Source organism: Diceros bicornis, chromosome 11 (assembly GCF_020826845.1).
Source record: "Diceros bicornis minor isolate mBicDic1 chromosome 11, mDicBic1.mat.cur, whole genome shotgun sequence".
Taxonomy (NCBI): Eukaryota; Metazoa; Chordata; class Mammalia; order Perissodactyla; family Rhinocerotidae; genus Diceros; species Diceros bicornis.
In genome coordinates this window covers 17,012,039-17,033,063 of record NC_080750.1, presented here as the reverse complement: position 1 = coordinate 17,033,063, position 21,025 = coordinate 17,012,039, and the positions used below count along the sequence as shown (strand labels likewise).

The window sequence follows — 21,025 nt, the reverse complement described above, 5'->3', positions numbered from 1 at the left end:
TTAGTTTGGGAATTAGGGATTTACAGTGCTTACCCCCATCTAGAGGGGACTTGGCAGTATTCCCTAGAACCGCAAAGATAAATTGGTGGGAGTGAAAGAAATGAGTAAAGGCCAGAGGCTGCTGGAAAACAGGCTTTCCTGTCACTAAATCGTGATGCTATAAAGAGTTCTGAAATCAAGCTGGGTTCTAGCCTGGGAAAGGAAGACAGTTCCTATATGTTAACAGCATTAGCAACTGATCAATTCATTCTCATAATGGTCAGCCTGAGAAACATCATATAAGGGTCCGTCTTGGGCGAGGAAGTGGTGATGGGGTCATCCACTCAGCCCCAGAGCTCCATGGCATATCTCCTGTCACAGGGTCAGGTGTCCAGTGGAGTCTTGAGAATAATGCTGCATGATGAGTAGGAGGATGACAACAATAATGAGTGATGACAATGGTGAAATTTGGAACTGATTAGAACACTATTGCAAAAGAAGAAACCATTAATTACTTTTAAAAAACACCTGAATACGTGAATATAAATGGAATAGGGGCCGGCCCGGTGGCGCAAGCAGTTAAGTGTGCGCGCTCTGCTTGGGCGGCCCAGGGATCACAGGTTCGGATCCTGGACGCACACTGATGCACCGCTTGGTAAGCCATGCTGTGGCGGCGTCCCATATAAAGTAGAGGAAGATAGGCAGGGATGTTAGCTCAGGGCCAATCTTCCTCAAGAAAGAAGGGGAGGATTGGTGTCAGATGTTAGCTCAGGGCTAGTCCTCCTCACAAAAAAATAAGTAAATAAATAAATGGAATAGATATGAGACACTGGCAAAGAGTTTAAATGTACTGCTTTTGAAAGGAAATCCATCAGAATTCACTTTCATTCAAAAATAAAGTAAAACAAAAAAGATTGTAACATAAGGAAGTAGTTTCTAAAAGCTGCTGTAAAAATAAAAAGCTTGAATTCCTAAAGGGAATTATTTATATTAAGCAAAATAAAGCAGTACTTAAAGTTTGCCTGGAAATTCCCCTCACCTGTCCCTAGACACCACTTTTGATTTCTTAGTTTGCTCTCTGCTGTCCTCCTGTCCCCTATAATGAGAGAAAATTCCAATATAATAGACATCATTCATTGTGTCATTTTCAGTACTTTAACGTAGCAGACGTATGTAATTTATTATTGTTCCCCTTTATGCCTTCCTTCTTTTTTTCCACCATTTTTATTTCTCTCCTTTCACTCCTTCTTTCCCTCCCTCTCCCTCCTCCCTGTCTCCTGACTGTCTTCTTTCTTCTCTTTCTCTTTCTCTCTCCCCACCTCCTACACCTAGAAGAGGTCCAGCAGGTCAAAATAGCCTGCATTTCCTCAAGTCAGAGACATTCATATTGAAATACTTCTCTTGGAAAAATAAGGAAGGAGAAAAAAACCGCTCAAACTCCCAAGCTACATAGGTGCCAATTTTATCTCAGCTCCTGCCTGCAGACCTCCTCAGTTGGCATTTTCTCCACACTCAGAAGCATAGGCTTCAGGCAGTGGTCACACAAATCCGGTCCCATTCCAGGTGTCAGTGGATTAGGCCTGTCCAGGGCTTCTCCGGCATTTGGTGCTCATGGACTCTGGCATTCGCTGGACTAACAAACTGAGCTGATGGTAGAGAGAAGATTGAGAATTCAGGACTCAATCCCAGGCTGATGTTATATGTACATTTCACTGCAAGTCATTTAATTCTTAAGCCAGAGAAGCTACTGACTCAAATATACCAAAGGTTTTACCTTTAACAGTCTATTGTGACTAGCAGTGACTTCTAATATAGGCTACCTCCATGAAATGATATTACTCCAGACAATAAAAAGAAAATCTTCATAGAAATCTTCACTTTAAACTTTTAAAAAGCATTGAGCAGACATTTCTTCAGTAGCCTGCTGTCTTTTTCAGTATAGGCAAACAAGGCCTCTGAGTTTATTGCCTGACAATATAGAAATTTTCTTTACACTTCATCTATGCTATTAGGGAAAAAAATAGGACTGGATTTGTGTGACCACGGCACAGTATCGATTTCCTTTATATGCGAGCAAGGGGAAATTGTGATGGCTGAAGTGCACCCCTTAACCCCCACACTGAAAATAGGAGAAAAGGAAGATCTGTATCAAAACATCTACAAACTTTCACTTCTAAGATAAATAAGTTCTGAGGATCTAACTATAGTATGGTGAATATAGTTAATAATACTGTATTGTATACTTGAAATTTGCTTAGAGAATAGAGCTTAAGCGTTCTCACCAAAAAAAAAGAAAAAGTGTGTGAGGTGTTGGAGTCAACTATGTTTTAATTAACTTGATTGTGGGAATCATTTCACAAGGTATACATGTATCAAATCATCACATTGTACACTTCAAATATATGACAATTTTATTTGTCAAATACACTTAAATAAAGCTGGGAAAAAAATAAAAATAAGTTTCATCTTCAGATCCTCAGCTCTCTTTAAGGTTGCCAGATAAAATATAGAATGCCCAGTTAAATTTGAATTTCACATAAACCACAAATAATTTTTAGTACAAGATGCCATACTTATAATAAAAAATATTTTTTATTTATTTGAAAATAAAATTTAACTCAGAGTCTTGTATTTTCTTTCCTTTGCAAAATCTGGCTATCCCACAATACAACATACCTCTCCTAACTACTCCCTTATCCTCCTTTTGTCTTCTTTGCACTTAATGTACCATCTGGTAATATATTTTTCATTCAATTTTTACTGGGTCGTTGTCTGTGTTCCAGCAATGAAATGTTAATTCTATGAAGGTGGTGATGTTTCCGTTTTGTCTCTCACTGGAACTCGAGCACCTAGGACAATGCTCAGCATATGATAGTTGCTCAATAAATACTGTTGCTCAATAAATGAATTTATTGGAGTAGTAAATGGAACATCTATCTCAAAAACCTGTTGCTTGTTCATCAGATATGTAAATAATTCATGTGGATAACTAAATCTATATAATATTTGCTGTTTGTCTTTAGTTTTTGATATTTTTTTCCTAGTTAGGTTGAAACCATTCAAAGACATGGATGATACTAATATTTGTTGAGTACTTACAATGTGCCTGCATTCTAAGTCATCTGCATTTAATACTCACAAAAATCTTATGAAATTGGTACAATTAGTATTCTCAGTTTGGCAATCAGAAAAACGAAGCTTAGTAAATAATCATGTCCAAATTCTCATAATCCAATTATCAAGCAAAGACTTGAGACCTCATTTAAAACCGTCCATGGGGTAAAGCATTTTCTCAGTTCTTATTTTATGTTGTTATTATTTTATAGCAATGGAAACCTAAAAGATACAGGAACCATATCTTTGTACTTTTTTCTTTATATGAAAATTTATTTTTGCAAATCCTTGTCTAATATACTGTCAAACAGTGAGGAAGAAAAATTACTAACAAATACTTAACTCAAAAGAATCTTTGCAAACAGATTAAGAGCAATTTAGCACTTCGTTTTCCAGGGGTGAAATTACATGGCTCTTTAATTAATTCTTTCGCACAAATTATAAATAATTAAACATAGTATTAAACAATATAATTTCACAAGAGTTTTCATTTTGGGTTTTACTAATGCAATTCTATGTACATTCACAGAAAACAAGACGAGAGGGCAGCAGTATGTTTTCTTATGTTATTCAATCTTCTACAGGCTTCCTTCCAAACCAAGCAACTAAATGAAACACAGTTTCCCTCCCCAAGAGGGTTTCACTTGTTCCTTTTCTTGCCTCCATTCCCTCTACCCTCTTGCCTTTCTTCCTGTGCTTTTGACTTTCCTTCTCTTTCCTTCCACCCACAGGCATGGCCTCAGGTGGGAGAGTGAGATCAGAAATATGCCTATAGAACCCTCTACGTGCAGATCTGGCAGGCATTCAACACAAACGCAATTAGAGGGCTTACCCTAGCATGAAATATTTGCTTTCCTGATAGTCACCAACATTAAACTTTAGGAATGCTAGGGCATAGTGTTTCTGTGTCAGTGCTGGGGTCCTCAGCTTCTCTTTCCTCAAAGTTATTGCCTTTAAAGTTTGCATATAGTATCAAAGGCCCACCAAGCAATAAATAGGAAAACAAGAGTTTTATTAAAATCCGCTTGGAACAACTGCATCTGCCATTGGTATTCCTTGGCTAGAGTCTGAGAAGTTATAGCACACCCACCCAGAGGTACTTAAAAGTACTGTTCATGCATTCAAGAGAATGCATGAGATTGCTAGAGAGTGCCATGCACTGAGTTAGACCAGTGTGAAATCCTGAAGCTCATCTTCAATGGGAGACACAGGCAACTAACCAGAAAACTGCAGAGTAATTGAAGAAGTCCTTGATCTTCCTCATCCCTCTCTACTATAGAATTTCCACATATAAAGGAAGACTAAATAGAATATTTGTTTTGCTTTGTGAAGGGTAAATATATTTCAAATTTGGTCAATTCACTAATACTTGGAGAGAGAGAAAGAAAAAAAATATATATATATATGACACACACACAATTAAATATTTAAGGCCTGAAATCAGGAAAAAAAAAGTAGTTTGTAATTTTTTTTCTTTCATCCTAAATCAGTAAAAATAGTTGTAGTGTTTTAGAGTTATTGATTTCAGTCACCATATTTTACTCCATATTGTATCCTTGGAACCTAGTCTTATAAATAGATGTGGTTCCATATATACTTGCTAAATTGAAGTTTAATCATAATGTATATAACACTAAGAAATGTTATGCAATGCTAAAGTATATGTAGAGGTCTTTGATCTTCTTCAAAACAGAGAATAAAGTGAATACACAAATACTAAAAGTACTCTAAAAACGTAAATAACATTTATTGGGTCTTCAGGATGTGCCAGACACACTGCTAAGGACTTTGAAAGCATTAAGTCGTTCGGTCTTCAGATAACCTTGAGAGGTAAGAAACCATTTTATAGATGAGAAAATTGAGGCTTGGAGAGTTTAAAGAGGTCACCCAAGATCCCGCCTAGTGAGGGGTATGTACTAGCATCCTGTAGATGCTGTAACAAATTATCACAAACTTAGTGGCTTAAAACAACAAAAATTTATTCTCTCAGAAGTCTGAAATAAGTATCCCTGGACCGAAATCAAGGTGCTAGCAGGATCGTGCTCCCTCCTGAGGTTATAGGGGTGGATCTCGTCCTTGACTCCTCCAATTTCTGGTGGCTGCTAACATTCCTTGGTCTGTGGACACATCACTCCAACTTTCAAAGCCAGCGTCTTCAAATCTCTCCTTGCTCCATGGTCACAATACCTTCTTCTGTGTGTGTGTATCTCATCTCCCTCTGCATCTCTCTTATAAGGACACTTGTGGTGGCATGTAGGACCTGTCCAGATAATCCAACACAATCTCCTCATCTCAACATCCTTAATCACTTCCATGACAACTTTTCCATATAAAGTAACCTTCAAAGGTTCCATTGATTAAGACCTGCTATCTTTTAGGGGCCATCATTCAGTCCACCACACTTAGATCTAGGATTTGACCAGACAGTCTGCCTCTAGGACCTTTGCTCTTAACCACTATGATACACTGCATCTCCAATATGTAACTTTTATCTAGGTAGAAAGAAAACCCAATGGATGAGAAACTTTACAAAATGCTAGACTAAGATAAAAGCCTGGTGGGAACTATTAGATGTTTTATGGAAGGGAGAGACAAAGGGAAACTGGCATTTTCAGAAAGATTGTTTTTCCATGGTTTGGAGTGTGGTACAAAACAGAGAGACCTGATGTTGGACTTTAAGAGAGCAGGTAGGAAACTATTGCAATAGTTTATGCAAAAAATGATAAGGTCCTGAGCCAGGGTGATGGTGAAGGAAGTGGAAAGTTTGGGCAGAAAATATGAAAGAAAAATTGCCACGACTTGTGACTGAGTAGATCAGAAGGACAACAGAGATGAAAGAAATTTTCACTCATTCAACAACATTTATAAGCACTATCTAAATGCCAACCATTGCTTGGATCGAAATATAGAGTGTTAAATCACAGTTCTTAACTTCAAAAAGTACAATAAAAGATACGAATAAACAAATGATTAAAATAAAGTGTGATGGGAATGATCTCACAGGGCATGTGGGACCGCAGGGAAGAAGCACTGCACGGAATGGGTGTGTATGTCAGGGAAGGTGTTTTATTTTGGGTTCTTCCAGAATCAGGCCTAACACAAAGATTCCAGTCCAAGTAGGAGGTGAGGCCGGTAAACCCAAGAAGGGCAATGGAAAATTGAGGGGGGGGGCCCAATAAAGCATTCATTTTCAAGCCAGTTATCAGTGTGGGTGACCGGAGCTCAATCTCACTGGCCCCTCTGGGAGCCAGTGTAAAAGAAAGGCTTTAGCGTTATCCCACCCAAGGCTGGGGTTGCTGGGAGATTCATACATGAAATCCAATGAAAAACTAGAAATTTGACATTGTTTTAGTTGTCATAGAGGGCTGAAAAATAAATACTCATTTTCCATATTTAAGTCTTACTTACTTAGCCCTTAAAATAAGATTTCCATAATAGTGAAATGCTCTTATTTCATATCACTGGGGAAGAATGAGATCCTTTAATACCTAGAATGCATCAGGAACGTTCAATCCAATAATCATATATTGATGTCACACAGTCTCTACATCTCAGCGTTGAGTCTATTTATTTATTTTTCTGTTCCCTAACATGCCCTCCACCTGGGCTATACTTACCATCTTCTACACTTCTGTGCTCTAATTTTTACATAGGAATTGATTGTGCAAATAAGGCAGCATACATCTGAGTTAACATTCATTTCTCTTTCACCTCATTTCGTCAGAGGTTCCATAGAGATCTTTTACCTCTGTTTTGGAGGGAGGACTATTCCACAACATAACAAAAATTTAAACTGGATTTCTACAGTCATAAGAATAAAAAGATTTAATGGGCATATAGAAATGGATCTTGTTTTCCACCTGAGTTGTGGGCTTGTTTTTCCTTAAAGCAGCATGTAAATCCCTCAGAACTCCCTGCATGGGCCCCTCCCTTTGCCTATGACTTCCTACTCCCATGCATTGTGTGCACTGCAGTGACTTATCAAACTATTAGAGGGTCAGTCCAGCAGGAATCTTATCACCTGCAGTTTTTATGGACTGTTCAGTAATGAAAATAGAGAGGAGTTTGAACTCCCTGACATGGAAATCTTCAAGAAGCTATGGAATGTGGTCCCTGGTATTTCTGGTATCTTTTAAACGTCAAGAGAGCAGAATTTCTCTTGTCACTTGTCACAGTAAGGCTAACAGTTAAAGCCATCTGCTCTTCATTTCACTCCCCAAGGGCATCTTTCATTTTTCACCAACTTCCTGTTGTTGACAGCACAGTTCCTCCCAATTTCTCTCTGAAACTGTGAGGTCACCACCATGCTCAGGCCATTCAATGAATTGCTGGTTTGGCTCCAACCCCTAGAATGCCCTTTGCCCCCACGAGCTGCAGCCTCCAGGAACTGGGACCCTGTAGCAGATCCAGATCATGAAGAACATCGGCTCCTCCCCAAGCAATGAGGGCAATGGGCATGCATGTACCCGCACCACCATCACAGCTGACACTGCTAGGTTTGGGACTTTTTTATTTAGGAAAAGAGATAAGAAGGAAAAGAAGAAATAGGGGGAGAGAGAGAGAGAGAAAGGAACAAAGAGATAAGAAAGGAAGGAAGGAGGAAAAGAAGGAAGGAAAGGGAAAAGAACAGAAAGAACAGAAAACAAAAGAGAGAAAACAGAAGAAGGAAAGGGAAGGGGAAAAAGAAAAGTAAGTATTTGTTTTTTTAATTCAGGCTCATTACTGTCTCTGATGATACAAAAATATCTATGAATTACAAATTCTATGTGTCTTTATTGTGGTGTTTATCTTAAAAGAAGGATGGTGGTAAATGGAAAAGAGCTAAAAGTATACGGAGCAAGTTTATAGATTCCATAGACTGTGTAAGAAACTTTAAAGGATGACTGACTGCAATGACTCAAACCAGTAATTTTGCTGATTAACGTACTCCAGGGCTGTTCTTTTTTTGTTGTTATTGTGATAGTGCCGTGAAACAATAAGAAAAGTGATCCATTGCTAAGAAGAAAATCTCCTTAAACTCTGGGGATAGATTTCTTTTTCTATCTGATACCCAAGGCCATCAGATATTATATATGTAGAAAAATCATGAATTCACAATGCAAAATTTTAATGAACCTATGTGTCAACTCGATCCACACAAAGCAAAGTTTCTAGAAATTCTGTTGGCATGAAAATCACGTATAAGTTAGGGAAATACACAGTTGTTGTTATTTCAAGTAGAAATTTTAAAATAGCTAATCAGATTTGTTAATAGGCTTTTCATATTTATATGCACATTTCTAACCAAAGCTTAAAGAACAAATTCTAGGAAATAATTCTCTTTGGCTCTGTAGATAGTAGTCAAACAAGTCACTTCAGGGCTCCGGACATGTAGTATTTGCCCAGTATAGACAGAATTTGGTTTATTTTGGATTAGCAAATTACTCACTTGAGAGATTTAGGTCCCTAAGGTACTGTTTACTAAATTGCTGCTGTAGCCTTTCACAGTGTAATACCTCATGTGAAGGACTCTGCAGTTAGCTTATTTGGCTCATTAAGAATAGAGTTATAGTAAACATCCTTCATGTAATCGTCCCTGGATATTTCTGCGTTCACAAAGCACGAAGAGCCAACACCATGTGTGAGGTTTAAATTTGTGTCAAATAGTGTCCACTTTACATAATTTTTGAAAACACAGGCCTAAAATCACAAAAGTCAATGAGACTTCCAGAAGCTTCTGTTCTACAGGCATCCAGAATGCTGAGAGGCTCAGACAATGTGTTTCCCTAATAATCATCAAGTTGTAATTTCTTTGAATCTCTTCTTTCATACACTAGATCAAAGTTATTCAAATTTGTTTTCTAGATCCTTCTTCAGAACATATCAAATAAACGACCATCAGTCTAATAAAGAAAAATATTTTTTAAACATATCTACATACACAGTTTTGAATCAACTGTATCTTTGGGGAAGCAACACTATAACAGCCTCAAGGTCAAAATAATTAAGCTACACAACTATTGTATTGTTGTAAATGTTTTTCCCACCTTCCATTTCCGACAAAATGACAAAATACCATGGCCCCTTCCCCAAGACCCAATTCTAGAAGAGTCAGAAATGCAAGTGCAAGCTAATCATGAAAATAATTATCATGAAAATAACCAAAAAGAAAGAAAGACAGAAAAGAAAAGAAAATTCTAATGGGTGACAGCAATGAAGGAGGTATAAAATAGGAATGGGCGTTTGCACGAAGGAGAAAAAATTACATACACAAAAAAATAACACAAAAAAATAAAAAAGAAAGGGCCTTGCACAGACAATGATGAAGGTTGGCCTTAAACGGAGGTAAGTGATTAACCTCTCTGCACTTGAAATCCAAAAAAAAAGTAAAAAATAAAAATAAATAGTCCAAGATGAGAGACTGACCCCATATGTTTATCTAGCTTCACTCTTAATATCAAATGGAAATAGGAAAATAAGAATAATTAATATTCGTGCTATAAAACAAAAAGGGAGCTGTTAGTGGAATTTCTGGAAGATGTAAAGCAGATGGGTTCAAATTAACAACAAAACAAACAAGCAAAAAAACCAGAATAAAGATCTTGCGATCAACAGAAGCTGCAAAAGAATAGACTATCATAAAATTTTTTCTATTCAAGTCCTATAAAAAAATCCAAGCGCAAACACGCAGAGGCTGGAAGTGCATGCAGGACATGGGGCTGCTGGTGCCATAATATAACGATTTTCTACTGACGTCAGCATATGTAAAACAGCCAGCCGCAGTGTTCACTTCAAATACAGAAAGATTTCAAAGTAGAGTGGGAAAGCCGCTGAGAAGATTCGTAGCATGAGACCAGAGAGAAAGGCAGAAATACTCTGCAGACTACTACGATGGTTCAGTGCTGAGAAAGAAAATAAAAATCAGAAAGGATGAGTCTCAGCAGAGCAGGAAAATTCACTAAATCTCCTTATCTCCAGGATTAGTCCTTGCCTACTTCTCAGTTGAAGGGATCTCTGTACTGTCATCTTGTTTCCTGCTTGTACAATCCAAAATCAGGCTCACCTGTCCATATATCCCCACCTCCTCTCTACAACTGGGGGAAATCAACATGCGGATTCATGTCGGGACAGGAGGCCTGCCAAGAGCCTGCCATGGTCAAATCCAAGGGAAAAAGAATAGATGACAGATTAGATGATAGATAGATAGATAGATAGATAGATAGATAGATAGATAGATAGATAGACAGACAGACAAATCTGGGCCTTTATAATGTTACAAGACACAATCTATCTGGAAGAAAGACATTCATGCATCTTTATGCACTAAGAAGCAGCTGCTAATATTATGTAAGAATAGCTAGATTAATGGAGAAAACCTTACAATGGATCCCGAAATGACAGGAAAATGCAGTGTTTGTCCTTCATAACAGACTCTTAGCAAGTTAGGATTAAAAAAGACTCTTAGTGAGTCAATTTTCTTAACTTGCAAATAAATATCAAAAGCCAGCAGAGAATATAAATAAGGGTGAAACATTAGAGACTTTTAACCTGTCAGTCTGGTTTTGCTGATTAAATGGTGGAACATATTATGTTCCTGAATCAGAAACTCTATATTGTAAAGGTGTAATTTCTCCTCAGATTAACCTATAAATTTAATATAATTCCAGTAAACACCCCAATGTGAATTTGGGGGGGATGTAGCACAATGAGAGAGAACATTGTGTCAAGGGCATTTCTGATGGAGATTCCTAATGTGATCTCCCTGAACTTGCTGAGAAACGTTTAGCTGAGTTCTTACCTGGTTCCAGTCAAATTAGGGGCTTTAAGAAAGTGTTTCAGTGAGTAAGAAACCTGTCTCCCTAAATCTTTCCAAGGAGCTCTGCCTTGATATTCTTGGCTTGAAGGGTGGAATGGGAAGCATGCCCACTCTGCTCCACCACAGTACTCTCTTCCCACAAATCTCTTCACATAATCTCATCTAGGATCTCTAAGTTTCTGTCATTAGGGCAGACAGCACGTGCTGGAGATGGATAGCCAAACAGCCAGACTGCCCGATCCTTCATTGGTCTCTTGGGGATGTGTCCATCACTTTCTTTAGAATATTTGGGCACTTACTATACACCCTCAGTTTCAGATTTCAGAAGAGACTCAAAAATAAGAGAAAATTCTGTTTAATACTCTCTCTTCTTTTCTATTTCTATCTCTTTGTCTCTCTCTCTCTCTGTCTCTCTCACTCACACACACCCCTAAAACAAATAAAAAAATAAACTGTATTTCTATCATCTTTAAACATATCTATTATGTTTAACATCTTTAAACAGTTCCTATCTCATTGTCTCTTTCAGGGCATGCAGGAAATCTAAATTGCCCAACCCTCTTTGAAATTGGGTTGGAGTTGTTTAGTAGGATCAAGACAATATGTGGACTGAAGTGATGTAAGCCACTTCCCGGCTGGACCATTAAAACCCCTGTGTTTCCCTCTGTCTTCCATTCTGTGGCAACCTTGAGAGCTGTATGTTTAAGAAGGCAACACTTCAAAATAGAAGAAGCCTGGAGTCCCTGTCGGAGAAGAGCTGCCAAAAAGAACCTCCCAACCCTCTTCAAGCTGTGAAATGATCAAGCAATAACCCATCTTGTATTAAGCTACCAAGATTTGAGGATTTGTTTGTTATTGCAGCATGGCCTATTCTATCACGTCTATTCTAAAAAGTGATACCCTAAAGTAGAGTGCTGATGTAACAAGCCTAAAATACAGGGCATCGACTTAGCACTCAGGTGGAATAAGCAGAGGGACTGATGAGAGAGACTTAACAGTTGACGATCTGTGTTACACAGTGGCAAAATATTTGGATAAGCTGTCTCATGCAATAACTTGAGAGGCAGACCATGTGCCTGCAGAGTAAAAATCTCTAGGGGAAAAGGATGGAAAATACCATATTAGTGTGTTTTGACTATTATTGGCTGTGTTTAACGAGTTATTAGAGGAAAAGGATAAGTTTAGAAAAGAATTGTCTAGTTTGCAAATGATTATCTTAGGGAAAAAGAGCTTGGGACATTGTAAATTTGGAAAGTCTAGCTGCTTCTAAACTCAAAGGAATGGGAAATGGATTTCAAGAGGGCTTTAAGTACCAACTGTCCAGTAAAAATCTTCTCAATTGAATCAAGGGATTCAAGGAAAAGATGAGATTGAGGGTACGTCTTCCTCATCCATTTTGTTTCCAGATAGGTTGAAGTAGCTGTCCTTAAGTGGAAAGAGAAGGGCTTGGAGCCCAAAAAAAAAAAAAAAAAAAAAGCAGAGAAATGAGCTAAATAACTTGTCTTTTAATTCATAGGTGACTTCTTGGAGAGGGACCATCTCTCAGCTAACAGTGGTTTATTACCTGATATGATATTTAATTTTATGTGTCAACTTGGCCAGGCCACAGTCCCCAGGTATTTCGTCAAACATTTTTCTGAATATTTCTGTGAAGTGTTTTTATAAATGAAATTAACACTTAAATCAGTAGATTTTGAGTAAAGTAGATTACCTTCCATAATGTGGGTGGGCCTCATACAATCAGTTGAAGGCCTTAATAGAACAAAGACTGACGTCCCCAAGCAAAAAGGAATTATGCCAGCAAACTGCCTTTGGACTCAAACTGCAACTCTTTTCTGAGTCTCCAGCCTGCTGGACTCCTCCATCAGATTTTGGACTCATCAAACCTCCGTGATCACATGAGTCAATTCCTTAAAATAAATCTCTCTCTCTAAATATATGCACACATTATATTGGTCTGTTTCTCTGGTGAATCCTGACTAATACACCTGAATATACAAGTGTTCTTTTGGATTTAGTAGCTGGATAGTACTTTGAGTTGTCCCTCTTAGGGAAGGGTCAATATGACCCTTCCCTAGAACACATGTTCTAGGTATGGGAGGCAGGGTGAAGTGGTTATTTGATGATCTGAAGAGTGAACTGTGGCAGAAACTAACTAACCATGCAATGATTCCATTTCTTCTCCTGGGTACACAGGAAGGCTATATTTCTGAGCCTCCTTTCCAGGTATATTGGGGCTATGTGACAGTTCTGGCCAATTGGACATAAACAAAAATAATGTACATTTTTTTCTGACCTGGTCATAAAACTCCATACATGTTCTCTCTTATCCTTCTGTGGAAACCTTTGAGGCCACATAACTAAGCTAGCGACATTACCAGAAGGAAGAATTTGTATGCCGGAGTCATCACTTAAAGGATAGTGACCAATGGTTTGAATTACAGGTGACCCAAGTAAGACATGAAGCTTTGTTATGTTAAGCCACTGATATCTGGGATTTTTTGTTACCTAACAAACCCTGGCCTATTGTAATACAGTGTCCTAATATTGAAAATTTAACTGAATTGTTTTCATGCTAGTGGGAGACCCTGAAATATGAAAATGGCTGAGTTGATGTGAGGTGGGACAAAGTGAGGATCTCGAACATGGAAGACAACTGCCATCCTTGGATTACTTTGGTACCATGCTTTACATATCTAGTGAGAGTTTATCAAGCCCTCCTTTCTCCAGATGAGCAAAAATTTTCATAGATCAAGGCTAAGTGTCCTGGCTTGCAAGGTAAAATTTTCCAGGTATTGTCTGGAAGAATGAGGTGGTGAGGCAGTTGTTTAAATGACCACCTACATTTGGTTGTGATCCACACAATATGTGCACAGTCTGATGTCTAGAATTGCTAGAAAAATGTCAGAATGTTGAAGACTTTGGCTTCTCTAAGATGTCTTTTCAGAACTCCATCCTATCTTACTTGAGACAACTCTTGACACTATTTTTCATTATAACACCTCCTTTTCTTCTATCTTATTTCTTCATCTGTAATTATTTAGATTTGAATGTGTTTACTTTTCTCTTTCTCTTTTCCCTGCAAGAAAGTAAGCTGCATGATGGCAGAGACTGTGTCTTCTTGTTCATTAATGACTGTATTCCACCTGTCTAGTACATGTTTGATACATAGTAGGTGGGTAAAAAATATTTGTTAAGTGAACAAGTAAATAAAGGATTTAGTGAATGAATGAATAAATATGCTACTTATTGTGGCCTCCACAAAGGATAAACATTAGATGAACTCTGGTCTAAACCAGCCTATGTTATACCTGAGAGACAACTGCTAGATGTAGCAGTTGATATATCAATCAGCTTTGATAAGGTGTGACCTTTCCGCTTATGGCCTGGGAGGCAAGTTCACCACATTGTTAAAACCATTTTCCCTCCTTGCTCAAGTTAGTTTGCTGATTAAGAACGGAAAGACCCAAGAGGTGCTAGAAAAAGTTTAATCCTCTAAACACCCCCAATCCTCAGCCTAACTAAGATAATAATTGCCTCACTGTAAAGCTCCTGTGTCCACATGTCCCCAAGAGCTGTTGAGGTTGCAAAGGCAGTGCAGCCCCTACGAGACATGCCATCTGGGAACTCAGAACACTTCTGCAAGGTCCAAGATGGGCTGCAGATTTGATCCGTTATAATTTTCCTTCCACACCGCTCACATTAGAAATATCTCAATTGTCTTTCCCCACATTATAAACCTTTTTTATTCTCATAAAATATTTTTTACTCACCAAAACTTCTTGTTAGTTTTTCTGTGGCAGAGGCTCATCACCAAGACAGGGCTTCAGAAAGGTGAGGGACAAAGAGAATAGAGGACCAAGAGTGGGAGAGAAAAAGGAAAGAAAATAAAGTGTCTTCTCTTTAAGATTAAGGTCTGATTCTTATTAGAACCATCTTTTTTATTTCTTTTAGTCCCTGGAAACATAGACCAGCAGTTATTTTAATGGGTGATCTAATTCATGCCACTGCCTCCAAAAAGAATAAAATCTAAACCATACAAGATAAATAATAGCCTAGCCTATTCTTAAAATTATACAAAGGAAGAGATTCCACAATTTTCTGTCTCCAAAGTCACGTAAAGAACTTATTTCTGGTTAATAGCTTAAATTCTATTTTTTTCTCTTTCTCTCCCTCTCTTCTCTCCTTGGTTTCTTCTTTCTTTCCTTCCTTTTTTCTTTCCTTCCTCTCTCCCTTCTATTCCTGCCTTCTTTCCTCCATCTCTGTCTCTGCCCCTTTCTTTCTCTATCTCTCTCTTTCTTTCCCTTTCCTACTCTCCTTCCTTCCTTTCCTTCTTTTTTTCTTTCTTTCTCTCTTTATTTTTCTCCACTTATATTAGTCTGTTTGGGCTGCAGTAACAAAAATACCAAAGGCTGGGTGGCTTAAACAACAGAAATGTATTTTCTCACAGTTGTGGAGGCCAGAGGTCCAAGACCAAGGTGCCATCAGGGTTGGTTTCTGGTGAGGCCTCTCTTCCTGGCTTGTAGACAGCCTCTTTCTCACTGTGTCCTCACACGGCCTCTTCTCTGTGTGCATGAGAGAGAGTTCTCTGGTGTCTCTTCCTCTTCTTACAAGAACACCAGTCCTATCAGATTAGGGCCCTACCCTTATGACCTCACTCAACCTTAATTACTTCCTTCACGCTCTGTCTCCAAACACAATCACATTGGGGATTAGGGCTTCAGCATGTGAATTTTGGGAGATACAATTCACTCCTTAACATCACTGTTGGCAAACACATCTGGATTCAAACTCTTGCTAGCTGTCTGACTTCAAGCAAGTTCTCTAACTCCCTCGACTTTGGAATCCTATTCTGTAAAGTGGAAACAATAAAACTGAACATTGAGGGTCCTTTATAAGAATTAAATAAAATAAATTATAACACCCCAAAATTTAGCCAAAAATATATTGAATATCTAATAACTTTTGCCCTTAATTTACTTTGAAATTATTATAATGACTTCCTTCAGCCTTTTCTTTTCCAGTTGATATAACCAAAACACTTTCCCATTTCTTCAAAGATGTTTGTCTAATATTTTCATGTTCCCTTTCATTGATTTAATAAATGTTAATCATTTTCTTCTTGTGTGACATGCATTATACTAGGCACAGGCTACACAGTGCTGCATGAAACAGTCGCTACTCTCATGTCTAGATTGGGAATTGACAATCAACTGATGAAAACACCAAAGATATGCAATTACAAGTCAGCTGATAGGAGCAATTTTAGAAAAGGTTAGTTCATTGTGGTTGGGAGGACATGATTATACGGGGGAGCAGGCAGCGAAAGCCTCACTTTTAATGGTCCTTATTTTCTCTCCTAGACCTTCTTAAAATCTTTGCAATTAAACTTGTTTTTAGAAAATAAACCAACACCTAAGGCTGAAATACTTGAAATGAGTTAAGATAAATAAAATGACAAAAGAAAAGTCCCAGGGTGTCCAGAACCCAGAAATCAGAACTAAAGTAGTAGAGCCTTTGTTGGCCAGTGAGTGACTCAGTCACAGACAGACCAGATTTTCAAAGAGATGGTTTAAATTCAATGGTTTAACTCAAAGAACAGTAAGTAGAAAATAAGTATGTCAGGGAAAGGCTATAATGATCTACTAGTACAAGTAGTACAATGAACAAAAGTACAAATATTTAAATCATACATACATAATTTTAACTTATAAAATTCTGTATTCATAGAAGTGTCAGTCTGGAAATAAGTGATACGTACAACATAGATTTATTAAGAATATTTTCTAAAGTCTATACCAATACTCTTTGTACAGAAAACTTGACATCTTATTACGGACTACCTAACTAATGGACTAATGGAAGGCCTAACCAAAAGGTAGTCCAAAGTAAAGATGATAGGATGTTAAAAAAAAAAAGAAAGAAAAAGAGAAAATTCAAATTAAAAATGTAATTGTAATGGTCTATCCAATATGATAAGGCTATTTTCAACTTCTTGATTATATCCACACTAACCATGCTTATTGATGAGGACAAAGCTAATAATAGAAATATATAATTATTGTACAAATAATACATTCCTGTGTTCTTATCCATTCAGCCATCAGTCTATGCAGTAAAATCTTGGAGAGTTTGAGAAGATAAAGATGTTATACATTATTTGATATGGCCTCTCCCAATTTATAGTTGAGGATATTGAGATGTCATCAATGGCCCCCAAGTATTTGACCTTCATACCCCAGAGTAAGTTCCTCCCTTGCTCAGTTCAAAAGTTCCCTAATTAATTTCCTACCCAAGGGTTAGACATGTACCATGGTAATCATCAGTGAACTATTTATCATTTTGCCTAGGAGCCCTGACCATCAAATAATATACAATTGAATATTAGTACATTTCCCAAGATCTAGGCTATTCAGTCTTCTCTTTATACTCATGGCATAGGAATATAAATGAGCACTATGTTAATAGAATTGTACACATGTGAAAATCCAAGTAAATTTTGGCCAGTTGTTGGAGAGTCTGAAGTAAGTAGGAAGATGACCCTTTTTCAGATAAAATAAAAAAAAAATTTGAGGTTAATGCAAAGTCATATTTCTAACATAGATCTTCAAAAACACTAAAAAATACTGTAAATAAAATATTCATGCACATTCTGGATAACGCACACAATTAAAGATAATGCAAACAGAATTTTTATAAAATTAAAATCATGAAATATTTATAATGGTTTGTTCACCATTTTCACTTAAAAGTATATCATTAGCATTTTAATTATGTTAACAGTTGCACAAAGTTTAACAAAATTTATCAAATCATTTCTTTATTATTGGATTTTTAAGATTCTTTTGCAATGTTTTTCTATGGTTAAATAGATTTCTATGCTTAAATAAAATTACAAACATCATAGCTTTTTTGGTTTGATTGATTTAGTAACCTATGTTTTTCTTTAATTTACAAAATTACATGCTGAAGAAAAATTAAAAGGCATAAAAATATTTCAATTATATGTATTCCCACAATCCAAAATAATTACTATTAATATTTTATCAAATGACTTTCCATTATTATGTGCATGCATATATATGTAAATATGTACACATATGTTATATATGTTTATGTACATACACATAACATATAATTACAAGAAATTTTAGTTTTGGAGGGGATTGTACCATAAGCAAACGTTTCCGAGTTAAAAAAATATTCCCAATAAATGAATTTTGCACTTCTCACTTATTTCCAGACCTAACACTTCTGTCATGAACATGAGCTTTTAAAAATTACAAATAGAAAATTTTGGGCCAGCGCCATGGCTTAGCAGTTAAGTGTGCGCGCTCTGCTGCTGGCGGCCCGGGTTCGGATCCCGGGCGCGCACCAATGCACCACTTCTCCGGCCACGCTGAGGCCGCGTCCCACATACAGCAAGGATGGTGCAGCTATGACATACAACTATCTACTGGGGCTTTGGGTGAAAAAAATGAAAGAAAGAAAAGAAAGGAAGGAAGGAAAGAAAGAAAAAAAGAAAGAAAATTTTGTATTATTAGATTTTTATAGTCTATTCTCTGACTTGACAAGACTTTTACAAAGGGTGCTGAACATCTGTATATAATAAACATTTAAATATTATACACATTATTTTCTCCCTGTTCTTTTTACATAGTTCTTCATGCTGAATATTTTGTATATTATTTCTACACATTATTTTATAAGTATCCAATGGCTATGTGGTAATCAGCTCAACCAGGGTCTTAAATTAGATCTTCAGACATTATTTACTATTATAAATAATTCTGGCTGAGCATCCTTGAGTTTAAACATTTATCCATATTCTTGATGGAATTGTCAATGTCTGAGTGGGCTTCTGTGCACAGATATGCACATTTACTACTACCTTCTTTATTTAATGTATAATACATTTATTTTATTAATTAAACATTAACATTTGTTTAACAATAAACGAGTAACAGTCCTCTAAATAGCCACAATATTTATACAATTAACAAATAAAAATTTATAGACTTACATTAAACTTCCCCATTGTTTGCAAAATTACTTAATCAAATTCTTCAAAATATTTAATTAAAACTTTCAATCTAGCATATTCATTTCTTGTAAATGCTTTAAACACCATAATTAGAAGAAAAAACATATAAAAATATTATTACATAGAAAGAGATTACGGACATTAATGTTATGGAGTTAATTTTTTTTGCGTCATGTTAATTCTTGCTAACTTTTGCTTTTTATAATTTCCTGGAGTTAACTTTCTAACAATGCAGTAATTCTACCAGACTCAAAAGAACAATAATACCCTCTCAGACCAGCTGAGGTTGCGGAATCTAGAATAGCAACCTGTTGATTCTCCATTGGGGCAGAAACTTGACTGCACCATCTGAGGTGATTCACATCTGAGCCTCTCGCTCTTGAGCAGAGTCTTGTTTTATAAGGAAGTCTCTATGCTACCTCATGAGACTTCTAAGTCCATGCCTTTCACATAAATTTTAATTTTATGAAGGTTGAGGCTTCTGAAGTGTTGCCATAACTTTTAATTTTTGTGACTGCCATCAACTAACTCACTGTTCTGCCCTTATGCCATTTTGGCCTGGTCTGTTGGTGCTGTTGCAAACTAACCCATGCCTTATTGTACCTCATCCAGGTTTTCATCATCCACTGTGATGTCAGCTGTAGGGTTTTTATAGATACCTTTCATCAAAGTGATGAGGCTACCTTCTAATGTTGGATAGCTGAGAGTTTTTATTATGAACAGGTAATGATTTTACTCATTTATTGAGATGACTATATGGTTTTTTTTTTTTATCTTGTGAATGCTGTGTATTATATTGCTCATTTTTAAATGTTATATCAATCTTGCATTTCTAGGATTACACCAGTGTTCTGCTAAAGTCAGCTTGTACCGACTGACCTGTAAGAGTTGATTGTTTAGTTATCAGGAATTCTGCTAGCCAGTTTTTAAATACAGACATTGCTAAATATTAAATTACATAAACTTATAAAGAGAATACACTAAAAACAAAGGAATCAAATACTTATAACTGCCTAATTATTTTATTACATTTTACTATTACCTATGCTCTTGAGGTTACTTATATTTATTTTATCTGTATGATGGAAATACTATATAAGAGCACACTTCCCTAATCTGTTCAGGATTGTCACATTGACAGCTTAACCTCTCATGCTGGGAGAATTTACACCACAAAGATAAGCAAATGCTACGAATCAAAGCTTAATTTATTGTTTTATTGATTCTCTATACTCAAAGTGAGAGAGAAAAAGATAATACTGATTTAACTTAAAAGTGTGTATGTTTGTAGCCATCATATTGTGAATAATACAAAATTGATTAAATTATCTTCCAATATTTGAAAACCATTAACTGATTCGGCAAAGAAGTTGCTCATGTTATTGATGAATGGGTGGAGTCCTACTATGCTTCTTTCTTGTTTCACGTTGGTCTTACTCATTGACATAAACCAAAATATTGACCAACATTCATGTTGGAACTGCACTTACTCATCATTTGCAACCATAGATTGTCTATAAGCATAGTTCAGTAAAAATCAATGAAGGAAATCAATGAGACTCATTAGCTATATGGAATTTACAATAAAAAGTAATCTATATTTTGTTATGATTTGTAGATCATGCAGTAAACATCCTTTATATCAGTAAATTTGTAATAAATTTGTGCATATATATGTACATACATATGCTTTTTTTTATTTGGAGAGCCAGTTATTAAATATTTACCAGCACATCTCACTGGATAAAACCCACTTCACCATGATGCACTACTATTCTTTTAATATAACTGGACTTAATTTATTAATATTTTAGTAAAATTTTTTTTCTGTGTCAATGAGGGATGTTGGTACTTTTTCCCCTTTTTGTAACGTCCTTGCCTCATTTGGGTATCAGGTTTATACTAGCCTGAATAAATGAACTGGAAATATTTCCCCTTTTTCTTTTCTCTCAAGAAGTTTTAGTGAGGTTGTTACTATTCCTTCTGTAAATGTATACTGGAATTAACCTGTGAAGCCACTTGTGCCTAGAGTTTTCTTTGTGGGAAAGTTTTTAATTATAGATTTGATTTCTATAATGCATGTACATCTACTT

At 36.5% G+C, this 21,025-nt stretch overlaps 1 long non-coding RNA gene across 1 annotated transcript; it reads right to left on the bottom strand.

Moving 5' to 3' along the window:
• Window positions 1–332: 332 nt before the first annotated feature.
• On the bottom strand, window positions 333–14,712 carry LOC131411124 (uncharacterized). The gene is made up of 3 exons (XR_009221498.1): window positions 14,662–14,712; window positions 1,019–1,075; window positions 333–393 (listed from the first exon to the last, which is right to left on the bottom strand). It is a non-coding gene; the product is annotated as an uncharacterized LOC131411124 (long non-coding RNA).
• Window positions 14,713–21,025: the final 6,313 nt, after the last annotated feature.